General features: G+C 40.8%; 1 long non-coding RNA gene across 1 annotated transcript in view; it reads right to left on the bottom strand.

Annotated features, from left to right (window-relative positions):
* The window catches only part of LOC308589461, a 553994-nt gene that overhangs the window by 89139 nt on the left and 447209 nt on the right, over positions 1–17646 (bottom strand). The window lies entirely within an intron of this gene.

A 17646-nucleotide genomic window follows, 5' to 3' on the forward strand; every position in this document is an offset into this window, starting at 1 on the left:
TTAGCTCTACTTTAACCACAGTTTTATGCCATTTGTTTTGACTGCCGTCTACGGCTGAGATTCCTTCAATGTTTAGCAACAGCATTTCTTTACAACACATTGGAAAGCATGTGGCTTAGCCATTTTGTTTGACCAAATCTGAAGCACATATTAAAGGATGCATGCCCATCTTTGTAATATGACAAATGGTATTCGTTTCCTGATGTCTGCTTCCAAGAATACTCTGAATGCTGACATATCTAGAGGGGGGCAAATTACATGCATGCATACATAATTTTATTTGTATGCCACCTTTCCACAGTTCAAACCATGCTCAAGAGGGCTTACAAGGAGTTTAGAGATTTTGTTAAAAATACATTTATAAGTTGTGTGTCTTTGTTTCTCAGTTTGATCCTTTTGCATGGTTTTGTATGTATTGCAGTATTTTATGCATTGTGACTTGCAGTTATTTTTATTGATCATATTTTAGTTAACAACAACAACAACAACAACAACAACAACAACAATATATTTATACCCCACCCATCTGGCTGGGTTTCCCCAGCCACTCTGATGTTGGTTTCTGTTTCCCTCACTGAGCAGCTGCTGGTAGTCACAGGACTATGTTTTCATAGAATCATAGAGTTGGAATAGACCACAAGGGCCATCGAGTCCAAGTTCATTCCACAGTCCAGATACTGTTGGATTCCCACGGGAAAGGGAGATGGGATGTGACGTTTACTGGTTTCCTGTTTCCTTTGTACTGTCGTTTCTTTGTTGGAGTTGCTCTCTGCTTCTCACAGAGACAAGATGTATATTTGTATGCTCTCAGCATAGCTTAGAAATAAAGCATAGCAATGTAGCCATACCTGCCTCATCCTTCTGTTGTGGACTCTGGGTTATACTTTGCTGGGCTCAAGCCAAGATGAGCCGTATCAGCTCGCAGGACCGGAGCTGACTTTATCTAACATCTGGCCGACTTCCAGCCGAATATTAAAAACACAATACAGTCATACCTCGGGTTACAGACACTTCAGGTTGTGTGTTTTCGGGTTGCCGACCGCCGAAACCCAGAAGTACCAGGACGGGTTACTTCCAGGTTTCAGCAGTTGTGCATGCGCAGAAGTGCTAAGTGGCACTTTGCGCATGCGCAGAAGCACCGAATTGCAACCCGCGTGCGCACATGCGCCGCTGCGGGTTGCGAACGCTGTGGGTTGCGAACGTGCATCCCACACGGATCACATTTGCAAGCCAAGCGTCCACTGTACAGCATTTTACTGTAAATGTGAGTGAATGACTGTTTAATTTTTATTTGCTGATGTTTTGAGAGATAATTTTATTGTGTACTATTATCAGGGATTTCCCCCCTAAAAAAATGTTTAGGGGTTCTCTAATTTTGACTCCAGAAAATCACCATTTTATAGTTCAAATCGGGGGGGATACAGCAAATGGACAAAAGTACGAAGATGCACAAAATGTTTAGCGGTATGCGTACCCTTGTGTCCCCCCAGAAAAAAGCACTGACTATTATATTCTAATGGACTATTGGATATTTATTTGATATAAGTCATTCCATGTTGAATTTATGTTTTCTTATAACTTTTTGTATTGGATCATATTATTATAAGATGATTCTCTATCACTGAGTTACAGCATTATTATTCTTAATGTTACTCACCTTCACCAGATGGTCCCAGAGTGGGAAATTGCAATATAAAATCCAGCATTAAAAACAGCTTAAAATATAATAGTTTTTGCAGGCTGGAAGCTGATAGCTGAAATCACTGGTTGAGAGATGAACTGTTTTCAGAATGTTTTAAAAATTATTATTATTACCGATGTGATTGCTGCCCTCGATTTCTTTGGGAGGAAATCCAGGTTATTAATTAATCAATGAATTAATGCCTCTGGCTTTCCTCAACAGAGGTGGGGTGGGGTGGGGTGGCCGTCTGTGAAAAAAGCTTTGACTTTTGCATGGGTGTATGGTAGTGTATCGTATAACAGTAAGGCTGCATTGAGACAAAACTTCATTTAATTTCCCCGACAATTCCTTATCTGATAACTCCTGCATTTTATGTAATCCTTCACATGACATTCTGGAAATTGAGTAGAATCTAGTAGAAGTTTAGCGCTAATTTCCGTGCATTTTCTAGGGGGGGGGGAATCCATTCGCAACCCCATTAAACCAGAAAATTGTGGGACTCTTGTGTTGTAATTTCATGTCAGGAAATTTGGAGTAGCATCCTTGTATACAGTTATTTACCACTGTTTAAAATTTAGTGAGATGTAGCAGCATATCAGTCAAGAAGCCGCAGGTTACATAAGGGAACAAGGTACTGACTGCAGTGTAATAGAATGTTAGAAATCAGGACAGACATGCTAGTATTATAAAATAATAAACCCAATGTCTGCATCTGTTGTTCCAGGCATTTTTTTGCTTTTGCCCTCATCCACCATTGCTCGTGATGCAATGCAGTCCTTGAGCTGGAAAAACACCATCACCATGTTAAAGTAAGAGTAGCAAAATTGCAGCTAATAAGCTAAAATCATGTATATGTCTGACACCCTTCTTTGGAAATTAAACCATTTTCCATACGTTGACATTCAAAAACTTTGCTTGTAAAACATAATATTTACAGTCACATGCTTATGAAAGCATGAGACTACAGTCTCTTCTTCTAAAACAACTGTATTTTCCTCTTTTCAGTGCTTAGCACTCAATCTTCTGTATCTCAATTAGACCATGCCTTGCAGATCCTATAAGAGATTTCCACTTTTACCCTCTCCTGCAGCTTTGCTCTCTTTCTTTCAAGCAGAGAACAATCAGTCCAACACTCTATTCAACTTAGCAGTGTTCACAGTGGATTTTAAAAACACACTCATCTTGCTTCACATAAAATGGATTCTCTCCTTCACTAGATACCTCCCATGCGACCAATGTTAGCCAATCATATGAGAACTACTAGAGAACCCTCTGGAATTCAGTTACCAACCAATCAAATTTAAACACAAATTAATGCATACAAGCATTTTTAATTCCAGTGAATTAAATTACTATACTGAACACAACCTTGGTTTATTACCTCAGCCAATGGCAATTATAAGTGTCTCTTTACGGCAGGGGTAGTCAACATGGTGTGTTCCAGTTACTGCTGTACCACAACTCCAATAATCCCTGATAATTGGCTCTGCTTACTAGGGTTGATTAAAAGGGACGTGGGTGGCACTGTGGGTTAAACCACAGAGCCTAGGACTTGCCGATCAGAAGGTTGGAGGTTCGAATCCCCATGATGGGGTGAGCTCCCATTGCTCCTGCCAACCTAGCAGTTTGAAAGCATGTCAAAGTGCAAGTAGATAAATAGGTACCACTCTGGTGGGAAGGTAAACGGTGTTTCCGTGCGCTGCTCTGGTTCGCCAGAAGCAGCTTAGTCATGCTGGCCACATGATCCGGAAGCTGTACGCTGGCTCCCTCGGCCAATAAAGCGAGATGAGCGCCGCAACCCCAGAATCGGCCATGACTGGACCTAATGGTCAGGGTCCCTTTACCTTTACCTTACTAGGGTTGATTGGAGATGTTGTCCAATAATATCTGGAGAGCAGTACATTAACTAAACCTGCTCTGTAGTGTGCTTTTTTTTATTAAAAAAGAGACAAGTGTAATGGGTGGTTGGGGTATTAAGCACGCCGGTGCAAGTAGATAAATAGGTACCGCTGTGGCGGGAAGGTAAATTGTGTTTCTGTGCTTTCTGGTTTCCGTTGTGGTGTCCCATTGCACCAGTAGCAGTTTAGTCATGCTGGCCACATGACTCAGAAAGCTGTCTGTGGACAATGCCGGCTCCCTCAGCCTGCAAGCGAAATGAGCGCTGCACCCCATAGTCGCCTTGGACCATGCAGGGTCCTTTATTTTACCTTTACAACATTTGTTTAACTGGTTTTATTTGCCTTCGTAAAGGCGGTAAAACTCAGAACTCAGCAAGAGCTGGCACGCCTAGTCTTTTGGAGACACCTATAATAGTACCCTTCAATAAAGATTTGATTTCCTATTTTAAACGATTTAAAATGCAAATCTTGCAGCATGGGAGGTTTACAATGTTCCAGCATGTGTACTGTTTTATTTCGTTTATATTCTTTTTTTTTGGGGGGGGGGGAGATGCAATAAAAATAATGCTGTTGAGGAGGACTATGACTGGATCAAGGAATATTGTTTTGCTGTTTTATTTTAGAGTGGGCTACAGATGTTCAAAACCTTTCCAAAGGTTGCTAATGAGTAATATGTTAATTATATTAACAGCTGTGATACTGAGTGACTGAAATGAAGAGTGGGTTCTTTGTTTTTCTCTCTTGGTATTTTGAAAGTTAACTTAATTCACTCAACTTTAATAAAATGCCATTTGCAAATAAACTACCTTTTTTCGTTCAAGTATAATAAGAAGTAATTAGAGTGGTTCTGCAGAGAAGTTTGCTTTTCTAAATGCAAATAATGATTAAAATACATATGGATGATTAACTCCCTCTTCCTTTTTTTTAAAAAGAAATGTTTACTAATTAAGAAGAAGCAAACCATATTGCTTAGGGACTGGTGCTGCACTCAGGTGTTAATGGCAAAGATAACTGCACCATTTAGAGATAACCTTGAAAGAACTTTAGGATTTTGTGATTTATTTGTTTTTTTAAGAATTATTAGCATATATTAGCACTTATTTATTTATTTAGTTATTTATTTGGTGCAGAGGACACATAAAAACAAAGAATCTGTCATGATGCACAGCAGCAGATGTCTGAAAAGCCTGTTGCATCTTAGGCAGCCTCTACGCTAGCCTAACCCCAATCTAATGCCCTCCCGATGTTGCTTAACTACAACACCCACCATCCCTTACCATAGTCTGCACTGGCTTGGGGCTGATGGGAGTTGTAGTCCGGATCATCTGGAGGGCAGATTGTTGAGAAAGGCTGCTCTGCAATCTTTACAAGTAATATTTATGGGTAGAGTAGGACCTATCTCTTGATGCTGCAACTTCTCAAGCAATAGCCTGAAGGAACGCCTGAGACTGCTGGTAGCCTTGCAGCCTGGCTGTGTGGATGTGCTGCGTCAATAAGCTTGGACTTTCACATGAGGCTTATATATACAGCCGCCACACTCTGTGCTCACAATTCGCTGCAGCCAAATGCAGGCCATCCAAGTGTCCCTATTTCCCAGGGACAGTCCTGGATTTACCAAAGTTGTCCCAGTTACTGATTTGATCCTCGGAGATCCAGCTTCTCCTTTGGACACCCCTATTTTCATCGGAGAAATGTTGGAAGCCATGCCCTCCAACATTTCTCCTATGAAAATAGGGATGTCCCATTCCATAATAATAGTTTTACTATTTATACCCCACACACCTTACTGGGTTCCCCAGCTACTCTGGGCGGCTTCCAACATATCTACAAACGTAATAAAACATTAAACATTTTTTTTTAATAAAAAAACGCACCTTCCCTATACAGGATTGTCTTCAGATGGCCCAGGGGTTGGATAATGTATGGCAGGACATCCCTATTTTCACTGGAGAAATGTTGGAGGGTATCGAGCCATGTGACCTTCGAGTCAAGGAGATATACAACACTTAGAAGACATCTGAAGGCAGCCCTATACAGTGGTACTTCAGGTTACATATGCTTCAGGTTACATACGCGTCAAGTTACAGACTCCGCTAACCCAGAAATAGTACCTCAGGTTAAGAACTTTGCTTCAGGATGAGAAGCATCCGGCGGCGCAGCAGCAGCAGGAGGCCCCATTAGCTAAAGTGGTGCTTCAGGTTAAGAACAGTTTCAGGTTAAGAATGGACCTCCGGAACGAATTAAGTACTTAACCCGAGGTACCACTGTATAGGGAAGTTTAATGTTTAATGTTTTGTTGTGTTTTTATATATGTTGGAAGCCACCCAGAGTGGCTGGGGCAACTCAGTCAGATGGGCAGGTGAAGAAGAAGAAGAAGGAGAAGAAGACATCCCTCTTTTCATTGGAGAAATGTTGGATGGCATGCAAATGTGTAGGACCACAAAGAAGTCTCAGTCCATAGATTCACGATCTCCATGTTCCTATAGGTGGATGCTGGTGTGAACTTGGTCAAGTCAGTAATGTGTCAACGTTGTGCTTTGTTGCCAAGGTGAGAGGAAAATATAGCTCTGGTTTTGGCTACAGCAACCGCCATGCCATCTGCCCTCTCAGACCCCCTCAGTAATGACAAGGCCACCAGGGCACGTGGGTGGGCTGGCCTCCTAATTTCCCAGCCCCTTAGGTATTTGCATTCTGTTGTTGATGATGATGATGTTTAGTCGCTTAGTCGTGTCTGACTCTTCGTGACCCCATGGGCCAGAGCACGCCAGGCACTCCTGTCTTTCACTGCCTCCCGCAGTTTGGTCAAACTCATGTTAGTAGCTTTGAGAACACTGTCCAACCATCTCGTACTCTGTCGTCCCCTTCTCCTTGTGCCCTCCATCTTTCCCAACATCAGGGTCTTTTCCAGGGAGTCTTCTCTTCTCGTGAGGTGGCCAAAGTTAGAATTGCATTCTGTTACAATTCTTATATTTTCATGGTGTTTCCTTCTATCCTCTATGTCTTTGAATGCCTAATGCTGGATTGGTTATACAAGTGGGATATTAATATCCACCCACTTGCTTAGAGTAAGCATTTTGCTGCAGTTTGCGTCTTAAAAGTGTGAATGAAATAATTAAATGTTTTTATGGCCTGATATCAGCAATTTGCTTAGTCAGATCTCCATGAAGATGAAAGCTGTTTGGGAACCTAAACATAATTATTTTATAATACAAAACAGAATCTCTCCAATCTTAGTAAAACATAGCAATTTTGTGTACTCTCTGCTAAACTCTGATGTTCTGCTAATCACTTCATAAATATTTAGCTTTGGGAAATAGCCTTAAAAAACCCAACAACAACAAGGAGTTGGTACTTGCAACCAGAGTTTTTAATAGCTCATTAAAGAATGAAAAGAAATAAAATGGAAAGAGAATAGGAGAATACAATGTTTTCCTTTATTAGGTTCCACTTGTAAACATTTACTTTTCCATACTGTGAAATGATCATCGCAGTTTGCATATGTTTTGGGTCTGCACCGACGCTGGTTTCATAAATTGTATGGATGCAGGCAGGCATAGATATCAAACTCTTTGTTTTGTCAAAAAAAAAGTAGTAAATATATGGAAACAAATAGTTCCAAGCAGATTCAATATAAATAAAATATATCAAAAAAACATTTTTAAAGCATACAAAGCAATAAATGGGCACGTGGAGTAACAGCTTAACAAAAGACATGGGGAAAGAATTAATAAAAAGCAAACAGAATAAATTTTCACTGACTCAAAATATTACTTGTATCTGCTTCAGGAAATGAAATGATAGCCAATGTTCAAATTGCTATTAACTGGAGATGTAAGATTGCTCATTAACATGATGTGCTTGTCTAAACCAGTTGGTGGATATCCCATTTTGATACACTTTGAAATTCAACAGCAGTGAGAAATAACTCCTGATAGTGGAGTGGTTTAATACATGGCATAATAATAATAATAATAATAATAATAATAATAATAATAATAATAATAATAATAAACAAGGACCCAGTGGAATAATATAATAAGTGATATCTTGAATATATAGCATATCCAGAACCACTGGATCTGTGGAAAAGAGCACCAGAGATGGGGAAAGGACCATTTATGCCCATGCTTATTTCCAGTATACCTGAAGGAGTGTCTCCACCCCCATTGTTCAGCCTGGACACTGAAGTCCAGTGCTGAGGGCCTTCTGGTGGTTCCCTCACTGCAAGAAGTGAAGCTACAGGGAACCAGGCAGAGGGCCTTCTCGGTAGTGGCGCCTGCCATGTGGAACACCCTCCCATCAGATGCCAAGGAAATAAACAACTCTTTGACTTTTAGAAGACATCTGTAGGCAGCCCTGTTTAGGGAAGTTTTTAACGTTTGATTCTATTTTTAAATACTCTGTTGGGAGCCGCCCAGAGTGGCTGGGGAAACCCAGCCAGATGGGCAGGGTATAAAGAATAAATTATTATTATATTATTATTCCCCCCCCCCCCAGTAAAGATTGAAGTAGAATTCAGTAATATGTCTCAGCATGGTAGGAGTGTTATATGCACTAGCATGTAATTGAAAGACCTCATTTTTATATAACAAGATCCTAAACTGCTACATGAGCAATATAGATTGCTGCCATCATCTGCTTTTGCTCTTTTTTATTTCATATGTGATCGTCTTTCCAGTATTTATACAGCTAAGGCTTAATCATTCTTGGAAGCAAGTCTTGTAGTGGGCTTACTCCCAGGTAAGGATGTGAGATAAGTTAGTGGGACAAGTAAGGCAAACAGATGAAAAACATTTTTGGTAGTAATGTGATTGTTAGTGCTCCGAGAGAGTTACTTTGATTCACCATTCCCAAACTCTCTTTTAAAAAAAATATTGAACATAATGTATTTGTCTTTTAAAGGATACTATAAATTGCAATCAACAATCTCAAGTAATTCCATTTTGATGGAAGGCGTTGGTCAAAAGTAACAGTTTTTTAAATTGTTGACAACAGAATGAGAACATGTCAAGCAAAGCTAGTTCTGGTTTCTGGAACAAACTTTAAACTCGAAATAGCAATACACTTGGGTTTTCACTGCTTGCAAAGAAGTTTCAGTTGATGAAAAGTGTGTGTGTGTCATTAGCAAAGGGGCTAATCCTATGCTGCAAGTGATACACACCTGATCTGTACAAAATGGAAAGGGCACTCTGTTATTTTTCTGTCTTGGAATTTTTTTGCTGGAGAGTTTCTGCAAATGGCAGAGCAAAGAGGAGAAGAAAAAGAGGCATCTTGGTTTCCCTTTGAATTGGAAAATCCTCAGATCTAAAATTATTTACCTTGATATGTGCTTTAGAATTTTTATAAATGGCTTTGATTGCCCTAAAGGAACATGGTCTCAGTTGCATAACTTTCAACATTTCAAGAAGAAAAGTTCCCTCTAGGCAGTTGAAGGTCTTCTTAGCATCTAAGGAAAGAATTGCCAGAGGGGTGTGAGTGTGTGTGTGTGTGTGTGTGTGTGTGTGTGCGCGCACACACACACACATCATTTACATTAACGAACTAATCTGAGAACTCTTTACACGTTGTCAGCTATTTGGCAGGACGGCTGATCTTCTTTTGCATAAAGTGCAAAAAAAATTATCAAGTGTTTGAGGGATGTTAATAAATGTTGCAATTCTCATTAAGGAAGGAAATGGGATGAGAGGATCTTTAAAGTAATGTCCTTCCATGTTTGATATTAGACTGTTTCTAGCTTCCTTCCATGGATCAGGTGTGGTATTGTACCACTGAACTAATTCTCCAACCAGTGAATCAAAATGCTGGCATCAAAGCCAACCTCTGATAGGGGAGTATTTTTCACAGACATAGGCAAATCATTCTGTTGTTTCTGATCTGTGTCAGTTTCACATAGATCTCTTGGGTTCTCTTTCCACATTGATCTGCCATTTCTTTTAAATCCACACAAAAGTTCACATTTCAATTTATGTTTCTAAATGGAATTCCTTTCCAAATGCTCACTCTCTGAATACACACACACACATATATATGTGTGTGTGTCAAAATACACAAAATATATTTTGATCACTTTAGGGAGTAATTCTATAGCAAGAGCCATTGAAATGAGCTGGTTAAGATCCAGTAGCTCTGGATCCAGTAGCTCTCCAGCTGAGCCAGGAGATTCCCAGTACAGTCAAGCTATGATAGCTTAACTCCTTCATCTTTGGTTTATCCAGATATATGCTAGCATTTCTCCACATCTTAGCTTAGCCAGAACCCAACTAGTTGAACTTAGTGGATCTGAAACTGGCCTAAATCCTGAAAAGGGGGTATTCCGAGGACATAGTGGGGACAGGACCAGAGAGGGGGAACCTAGGCTGGATCCTAAGCCTTTTCCACTTGGTCATGTGGTCTGGCAACCTGGCAATAAAACACTATTTTAAATGCTTATTTCCCCCCTCAGAGCAGTAGCAGCCCCACTGCTGAATGGGGTTTGTATCTGGTTAACCTTATGCTGGCTGAATTTACGCCAAGTTCTTGTACATGGAATTGTTTCCTTAAGTTGCTGAGAATTGTCTGCAACACTCCACCTGGAAAGCAGGTAGGGTAGTGATGGGTAAGCTGGAGAGGTCACTCTCAGAGCTGCCCTACCCATTACACGGGGTGAGCACCCTGCCCAACCGCTGCCACAGAAGCAACCCAGGTAAGAATTGCTCCCTCTGCACACTAATGCACTACACACGAGTAACACATGCACTTTTTTCACTGAAAAGTACTTTGCAGTATAGCCTGGGTGCATTTCAAGACTAGTTGACCAAAATTCTCAACGCTCTGCCACAATGTTTTGATCTATGACTTTGCAGCCTACATGCCAACAGAGGACCATTTTTTAAATCCCTCTTTCATAACATGCACATTTTAAGTAAGTTAAAGCTTGTTGAACTGTCTGGGTTCCCCACTGTTCTAGTTAATGTTTAGCTTCAAGTAATTTCCCATATACATCTTCAGCATTAGTACATTTATATTATGTTTGAAATGTAAAATTTCCCCGAGAATACTTTTCCTCTCCCTCGTTTTATTGCAGCTGCTTCTCTTATTAAACTATCTCTGCTAAAAGCCTTAAGCAGACCCCAGACCATTTGAATTGTTACTGCAGGGGTAATATTTTTAAATGTCTTGAATTTTAAACGTCTTGAATTCTTCTTTAAGTGTCTCAACAGCACTTAGTCATTGCTTTCATAGACCAGTCTTGATCATCAATATCACAATGCACCTATGTGGAATTTGACTCTACTATTTTAGAATAGAATAGAAAATGTATATTCGGCTTTACGCCCATCATAACTCTACTATTTTCATACTCCAGTCTCAAAACACAAAGACAGCGGCTCTCACTTGAAAGCAAGGAAGAAATCTTTATTCAGACTAAGAATATATATATATCCTTTTTATTAATTTTTCATTTCACATAAACAAACAAAATACAATAATACTCCATAATCATATAAACTCTTCCTTGACGCTCTACCGAGCGCTGACTTCCCTCCCTCCCTTCAGCAGGTTTTCTTACTTCAATTCCCTTTCCACAGTTCCTCAGTAATATCCAGTCCACGTCATAAGATTTATTTCAGTCCTGCTAACGTCTTCAAATTTCTACAGTTATTACTTATATAGTCCACAAACTTACTCCAATCCCTTTGGACCCTTGTTTCCTCCTTGTTGCGTATCCTATAGGTCAGTTTTGCTAATTCCACATAATCTACCATTTTCGTCTGCCGCTCCTCCACTGTTGGTAATTCCTGTACTTTCCATTTTGGGGCTAACAAGTTCTAGCAGCAGTCATGGCATAGATAAATAGTCTTTGGTCTGTTTTTTCTATTTCCTCTCTCATCAAGCCCAGCAAAAAAGCTTCTGGCTTTTTTGGGAAGGTATATTTGAACATCTTTTTCAGTTCGTTCAGACTAAGAATTATATAGGCCCAGCTGCAAGTATAGGATCCAACTGTTGTCATACAACCCCTGCTAAGCTTTTAAAGATTAGTTGGGGTGAATGCACTCGTGGAGCTCTGTCACCTGATAAGAGAGGGAAGGAATAGTACTCCCCTATTCTGTCTTCATCAGACCACATCTGGAGTACTGTGTCCAGTTCTGAGCACCACAGTTTAAGAAGGATATTGAGAAGCTGGAATGTGTGCAGAGGAGGGCAACCAAGATGATAAAGGGTCTGGAAACCAAGTCTTAAGAGGAACATTGGAGGGAGTTGGATATGTTTAGCCTGTAGAAGAGAAGGCTGATTGGTGACATGATAGCCCTCTTGAAATATCTGAAGGACTGTCACATAGAAGATGGAGCAAGCTTGTTTTCTGCTGCTTCAGAGGTCAGCACCCGAACCAATGGGATCAAATTACCAGAAAGGAGAAAAGAGCTGTTTGACAGTGGAATGGACTACCTCAGAATGAGGTGGACTCTCCTTCATTGAAGGAGGCTGTATGGCCATCTGTCAGAGGTTCCTTAGCTGTGATACATACATTGCAGGGGTTCAAACTAAAGGGCTCTTAAGATTCCTTCCAACTCAACAGTTCTTTGATTCTATGATGGTTGCATGTGTAAATGCACACTCCATCTGGGTTGGTGCATCTGATCCCAACTTCAGAGGTCTTGTTCTCAGTGACAACACTGTGTCCTGATCCTCTGAGTCTACATCCTTTGCCACCTCTTTCTGCTTAGCTCCTGCTCTGGCTTGTCAAAGTCCTACCCCTTCCCAAATGAGACTCTGTGCTCCTCAGGAAGGATGGCATATCTTCTCCCTCTCTAACATTTAGATTCACCTCTATCCCTGGGTGGCAGTCTTCAAGCCTCCTTGCTGCTGCTGCTGCTGCTGCTGCTGCTGCTCCTCCTCCTCCTCCTCCTCCTTCTTCTTCTTCTTCTTCTTTCTTCTTTCTTCTTTCTTCTCCTCCTCCTTCTCCTCCTCCTCCTTCTTCTTCTCCTCCTCCTTCTCCTTCTCCTTCCTCTTCCTTTTCTACCTGCTGCTGCCAACTTATGCCAGATCCTGATGAAACAGAGGGACCCATGACAACTGTGGGACTAATATTTCCATTATGCTAGAGCAGTTATAGCTTTAATCCATGCAAGGGTAATATTTGCTTCTTTGAGAAAAGAATACATACTTTCAGTTCTTTTGGTGTTGTACATTACACACACACACACACACACACACTAACAAGTTGTATGTTCTTTACATGAGCATTTAATGAAGCCCTGGCTATTTCTTTGATCTGTACATTTCCTTGACCTATCTGGTTCAGCTTTAAGGACACACAGTTTCAATCATCTTCAATTCAAATATATCATCAAGCTATACTGTATGTTTCCCATATGAAGCTCCAATGAAGCCTTCAGATCGTTTCTTTGATTAGTCAATTTCCCTGTCCTATTTAATTCAACTTCAAGTACCCCTTCCAAACACCATCAGTCAAAACACTGTTTGCACAAAAGAACTCATTTTCATAAGAACTCCACCTCTTATTGATTAGATGCATATACCGAGCCCATTGCCTAGGTGTGATTGTCTAGTCACAGTATATTCAATTAGGGAAACGTGTTGAATTTTGCATTATAGAACTATTGTCACTCCACATTTTGAAGACCCTGGAGCTATGGATTTATTTATGAGCTGCAACCCTTAAGGGGGAAAGCCACAGGTAGAACATCTGCTCTGCCTGTTGAAGGCTCCAATTCAGTCCTCAACAACTCCTGGTAGAACTCCGAGAGACACCCTACTTGATATCATGGAGAGCCTCTGCCGATAATACTAAGCAGGTAATATAAGGCAGTTTTCTAGCAATGGTATGAAAAGCCTCTTTTAATAACTGCTGATAATGGAATGTTGGCCCAAGGCTGAGATCAGTGATTAGGATTTGGGTGGTATGAATAGATTTTCCTTTTGTGTTCATTGTATCTTTTCTATTGGTATTATTTCTATTGCTAGGCAGGTGTAACATGGTACCCTTTGAGATTCTGCCCATCAGCCTGGTTGATGTGACACATGAATGTTTCTTTTGGACAGCCCCTCTGGATAGTTGTACATTTGGTCCTTGGCCTTCAGACCTTTATCACTTTGGCACAAATGAATTCTGGTGTGTGTGTGTGTGTGTGTGTGTGTGTGTGTGTGTGTATAACACAAAACAGACCATCTCCTGTGAACTCTTACAGACATACAACATTTTCTGCAGAAGGGTTCTGCTAGTCTAATGCAAAGCTCTCTTGTGGGATACAATCAGTGGCGTAGCGTGGGTTGTCAGCACCCGGGGCAAGGCAAGTAATTTGCGCCCCCTAACCCGTGGATTTGCGCCCCCTAACCCATGGATTTGCGCACCCTAACCCTAACCCCCAGATGTTGCGCCCGGTGCGGCCGGCCCCCCCTGCACCCCCCACGCTACGCCACTGGATACAATCGACATTATTAGCATAGCTTCGAAGAGCTGATATGAAGAACTTTATTTCCACTCCCCAGCTACTCTTTTGGCCTATGTCTCAAGGCTATCTGTGTTTTCAACCTGTAGTTGTATTTGCTCTGACATTTCCTCTCCTTGCTTATCTTTTTGGTTTCATCTCCCAGCATAGCTGAGCATCCTTTCTGTCTCAGAGGTAATTTCTACAGGTTTGAAGCCTTGGCTCATCTAGTGTACTGTCTGTTTTTATTTCTAGCTCTGTAAATGTTGAGTGCTAATTTTTTCTAAGGCACAGGGAAATATTATGTTGCCCCCCTGCCCAAAATAAGGGCTCTTTCTTCCAGTAGAATTAATTTATTTATTCAGTATTGTGGAACTCTGTTGAAAATAATAATAATAATAATAATAATCCTTAAAAAAAGAATTAGTTTTGAAGCTGGCATGTGGTTCATCCAGTGATGCCTTCTAAATTCTAGGCAGATGTTTTCCCAACCCTGAAACCTGAGATCCTTAATTGAAGTGTCAGGATTTGAACTTGTAGCCTTGAACAAAGTCTGTTCTCTACCATAGCTATGACCTGAGCTGTCTCCAAAATGTTTACTACCTTCCTAATCTCAGCATTGGGACCAGGCTGCATAAGACCACCATGTTCTAATATTCAGCTCTCATATTCTGAGCATTAAAATTTTTCCTTTTTGTGTTCTTTAACAATAACTTTGGACTGTTCACTACTTGTGGGAGTCATAAAGCGACGGTAAAGGCTTGTAATATTGCAGGGTGCCCCCTGACCTCGGCTGACCAGCACTCTGAGCTTTACAATGTATTGGAATGTATTGACCTTATATGGAGCTATGTCCCCCCCCCCCTGGGCAGTATAACCTTATTTGGCGATGGGTGGGTTAAAGCCATGACCGGATGTAGGTAATGTGAGACATTGGCAAACGGCCATGCGACTGGAGAGAGAACAAAGGAGAATAAAAAGTTACCGGAGGGAGAGAGAAGTTCGAAAGGAGCTGCTCATACCATCCTGAAAATATTGCTGGCTCTCTGTGTCTTTATTTTATGCTAAACAGCACCATTTTGTAATGGCTGGCTCCGACAACTACTGGTATGTCCAGAGCAACCAAGCCCACAAAACTTGTGAACCAGCCCAGCATGTTGATCATGCATTGGCACCTTCTGACTGTTTGTCAGTCCCACTATTTATTTGGCCCACAGCAGGGAGGGAAAAATAATTACCAGGTGTATCAAGCCCTTGATGAACCACCTAATCAGTCTTTCCTGATCACTTTTAGTGTGTTATGTAGGTGGTAAGCCAACTTAGGTTTACAGTAGAACTAAAAGATATGATAAATGGCTAGGCCTACAAGAAAATGTTGATCCAGCTTTTAGAGAACTGTGAAAATATCCTCACAAAGATGGGGATGGTATTAATTCAGCCCACTCATTGGCCTCTGTGTGCTCACTGAGATCTCCCCAAGAACAGCAGTAGAGTTTGCTGGATCACACCAAAGGTCTAACTATATTCTAAACCACCCTGGAACCTTAGGGAGTCCTGCATCCTATTTCCAGGTAGACCTGGAGAGCTTACTGTACACAACCACAACTAACCCACAACTAACCCTAAATGGGAGCCCTAAACGGCCTCTGTCCAGTATACCTGAAGGAGCGTCTCCACCTCCATCGTTCTACCCGGACACTGAGGTCCAGCACCGAGGGCCTTCTGGCGGTTCCCTCACTGCGAGAAGCCAAGTTACAGGGAACCAGGCAGAGGGCCTTCTCGGTAGTGGCGCCCTCCCTGTGGAACGCCCTCCCACCAGATGTCAAAGAGAACAACAACTATCAGACTTTTAGAAGACATCTGAAGGCAGCCCTGTTTAGGGAAGCTTTTAATGTTTGATGTATCACAGTATTTTAATATTCTTTTGGAAGCTGCCCAGAGTGGCTGGGGAAGCCCAGCCAGATGGGCGGGGTATAAATAATAAGTTATTGTTATTGTTATTGTTATTGTTATTGTTATTGTTATTGTTACCCAAGCAGATGATATGGCACTTATCTTTCTTTCCCCCTTGGGTTCTTTGGATGCATTTAGCACATACTGCAAGCAGAAGTTTATCTAAAAATTATTCCAATACTAAGATTGTTGTTTTTTTGGCAGACACAGCCCTAGGTATAAATGTACTTTTGATCAGCAAGTTATAGAATAAGCTCATTCATTTAAATATTTGGGTGTTCTGTCCAGCAAATCTCTTTCAATGAAATAGCATAGTTAGACAGTGCTTTGTTTCCACACTAAATCACAGAAAACTATAGGGGCATTGATGAAGTTTATATATATATATATATATATATATATATATATATATATATATATATATATATAACAAGGGAGGACAGCTGACTGAATCCACCCTAAAGTTTTTCCATAGCAAAGTGATCACTCAAATTCTCTACGTTGCTGAAATTTGGAAATATGACCAGTTTCATTAAAGCTTGGAAATTGTGCATAATATTTTGTTCCTGAAAACTGTACTCCCTCCCATCAGGAATTTCCACAGAATCTGGTTGGTAATCAGTTAAGTGTGAGCTCATTTAAATTACATCAGGCAAAGTGCAATTCTGTCAACTGATGGTTTTCCTGCATTGTGCTATATGGAATGGGTAACAACAAATTTTGGAAATCAGTTCTTCAAAATCTTTTAGATAGTTATTATTTCCCAGAGGTGAATGTTGCCTTGGGCCTGGACAAGATACATTTTAAGAGGCTGTTTTAAAAAGAAGAAGACGACTCCAGAAGGTACTTGCATCAAATTAGGAACGCCAAATATTCTCTGTGATGTTCTCTTTTGAAAACAGAAATTTTAGAGCTAGTTATCTAATGAAGCTCAGGCCTGCTTCCTTACGGAATGCTTTCATTGAGCTGCGATTTCAAGTGATGCCAACTACTGTCCTCAACAGTTGCTATAACAAGAATGCTTGCAGATTCTGTATTTGTGGCCAATATCAGGTGTAAGACATTATTCACTATCTGTTAATCTGTCCTTTGTATAGTGATCCAAGAGAGATTTTCGAAACCTTTGCTGACATATGGAAGCAGGAATACCTTCATAGAAACAGTTGTTTCTTTTGAGTGACACTAACAGCTTTGTGACGCATAAAGCAGCTCTTTTTGCACTGGCTAAAAAAAAATGTTTAGAGAGAGTTAGATAGTATTACTATAAATGGTTTTGGAGAGTCTCAGGTTAAATCAGAGTTAGCTCACTGCACGTCTGATTTTTCTTCTTTTATATTTTTCTTCTTTTTATATTATTGATGTTATATTATTACAGTCATACCTCAGGTTACAGACACTTCAGGTTGCGTTTTTTCAGGTTATGGACCCGCCAAAACCCAGAAGTACCAGAATGGGTTACTTACGGGTTTCGGTGGTCGCGCATGTGCATAAGTGCTAAATTGCGCTTTGCACATGCGCAGAAGCGCTGAATTATAACCTGCGTGGGTTGCGAATGCTGCAAGTTGCGAACGTGCATCCTGCACGGATCACGTTCGCAACCCGAGCGTCCACTGTACTATGTTTGTATTTTCTACATTATAATTGTTATAATTGTCATGTAGTGGTACCCGCCCTGTGGAACGCC

This window comes from Podarcis bocagei, assembly GCF_964188305.1.
Source record: "Podarcis bocagei genome assembly, chromosome: 6".
Taxonomy (NCBI): Eukaryota; Metazoa; Chordata; class Lepidosauria; order Squamata; family Lacertidae; genus Podarcis; species Podarcis bocagei.